Source organism: Mycetomoellerius zeteki, unplaced genomic scaffold (genome assembly GCF_001594055.1).
Source record: "Mycetomoellerius zeteki isolate Tzet28-1 unplaced genomic scaffold, Tzet1.0 scaffold212, whole genome shotgun sequence".
In the NCBI taxonomy this organism is placed as follows: Eukaryota; Metazoa; Arthropoda; class Insecta; order Hymenoptera; family Formicidae; genus Mycetomoellerius; species Mycetomoellerius zeteki.
The window spans coordinates 544,628-546,891 of NW_017257086.1; positions in this window are offsets into that span (position 1 = coordinate 544,628).

Genomic DNA, 2,264 nt, shown 5'->3' on the forward strand with positions numbered 1-2,264 from the left:
TATTACTTTATACTTATTATTAAAGATACTTATTATTTAACTTTGAAAGACGGACATTATGAAACAGTTATCTCAAAAGAATTAAAGTATCTATTTATTTTGCCGCGCCACGACATGAGACGTCTTAATTATTTATTATCACGCATTACTTGGAAATGCTTATATATGTATATGTATATATTTGTTTAATGGAAATAATCAAGAATCATGGTTATGCAGACGTGATACGTTTCTTCCGAAGAATCTAGTTAAAGTATTAGTGTACATTACGCGCAACAAGAATTGCCATTTTGTCGGCGAGGCACGAGGCGTAGCGACACGCCTCTCGCCTGCAAACTTCGAGCGAGGAAAGCGCTTCGATCCGATTGGTTTATCTTCTCCCTCCCCATCTTCTTCACCTGTAAAGTTGGCACGGTCCCTGATTGAGAAAGATTGGATTAGATCTTGCTAACTAGGAAAAGATCAATCCCGAGCTCTCTCTCGATGAACAGTACAATTTTGCTAATGGTACTCAGAAACGCGCGCGGTCAGCACATGCAAGATTTACAGTCGCGTTCACGTGGTTGAGCGAGATAAAGATAAAAATGGCAGACATATCTACAATTTCAGATATTGGAACCACGCAATAATAATTAATAATAATACGTTTATTCACGAGCACGAGAAGTTTTTCTTCGCACGTAGCTCTACTATCGGAAATTAATCTTTGTTCAACTCGAATCTTTGCGAGTTGATCTATAGTTATAATTGTTTCATAATTTCAAACGACAATGTCGCATTTTCATTCTGACATATTATACATATGTATACATGCATATTGGCTGCATTAAATGCACGTGTGCAGTAAAAAAACAGCTTTGCAATTGTAATTGTTGCAAGATTCTTTAATATTATTGGTTTATACTCTTAGATCCAGTGAGTGAGGAACTAAAAACAAGACCAATTTATTAAAGAATTTCACAACAAGTTACAAAGCTGCTGTTTTTACTGAACGTGCAGCTATTTGCGCAATAATACGTAACGATATAAGAATTATGTCGTCGTTTTAAGAAGTTACAAATAAGTATAGAGATCTTTATTGACATTTCCTCGTAAAGCTAAATCATTAAGAAATAAAACAAATATGATTTATTTATACTTGGAGAATATTTCCCAATTTTATATTTCACTATTTTTCTTCGCATTTAGATATCTCATACATTCGTCTGAGAACATTAAGTAAAGACATATTTACTCCAGAATCCTCAAAGAAAACTCCAGACTCCGTGTCGGCCAGATTATCAAACATTTCGCTGTTCGAGGATATTAGACTCGATAAAATTACACTGGTTTCAATCCTTGGAACGAAACGCCGCGAATCGATCCACGCGAAAGACAGAGCTCTCTCTCTCTCTCTCTCTCTCCCCTCGTTCTCCTTATTCTCCTGGCTGGCTAATGTACCCGGTGGCGTTCGGGAGTCCTGTAGGGCGTCCAAGTCCAGGGTAGGCAGGCGAGCGGTGGTGTCTGGGTACGGGTAGCGGTGGGCGAGGACAGCCACGGCACTCGATCGGATTGGTCGAGACTCGGCTGTTCCTGTTTGTTCGAGGGAGGTGACTTTAAATGGTATTCGCACAAAAGCTCCGCCTCTCGGAATCTGTTCAGAACGGATGGAGGACGCTCTTTTCGCGTCCACGCCGTCCATCCGGAACCCTCGACGGCCTCGACTCTCGAGGTGGGAGAGCTATCGTACCATTGGACGGAGGTGGTTGCTGGTAGCGCGAGCGAGACCGGCCGAGAAGGTGAGAGACAGTGGGCTCCAATCCGGGACATGGTGGAGCCATGGGTTCGCAGGTAGGGGAAGCCCGTTGCGGGGGTGTGGGTATGGATCGGCCGCAGTATCCGCGGAGACGCGATCGCGGGTACTCGGTGTGTTTGGGCGTGCTCGGGGCTCCTCGGCGCGAATACGGAGTAACGGCTGTAACGAGGGCTCGGCGCCGCGCCGGCAGTGTTGGTTCCAACTTGGAAGATTTGAACTTGTCCAGATTGTGATACACCGTGACACGTCACAGCGTGGGGTACAGGGTCGGACCTCGCTCGCCTCGGCCGGCCGCGGGTCTCCGTGGTTGGGTCCGATGGAAATTTCCGTCTCCGGTCTCCGCTCGTGACCAAGAGCAGCCTACCCCAAGTGCTCCTGCCGATTCGCGAGAATACGGAGGATGCTGGCGCACGAGTATCCGGAGTATCGGCGAACGTCGTGCAAAGTGTCGATGTCGAGCGTTCACACG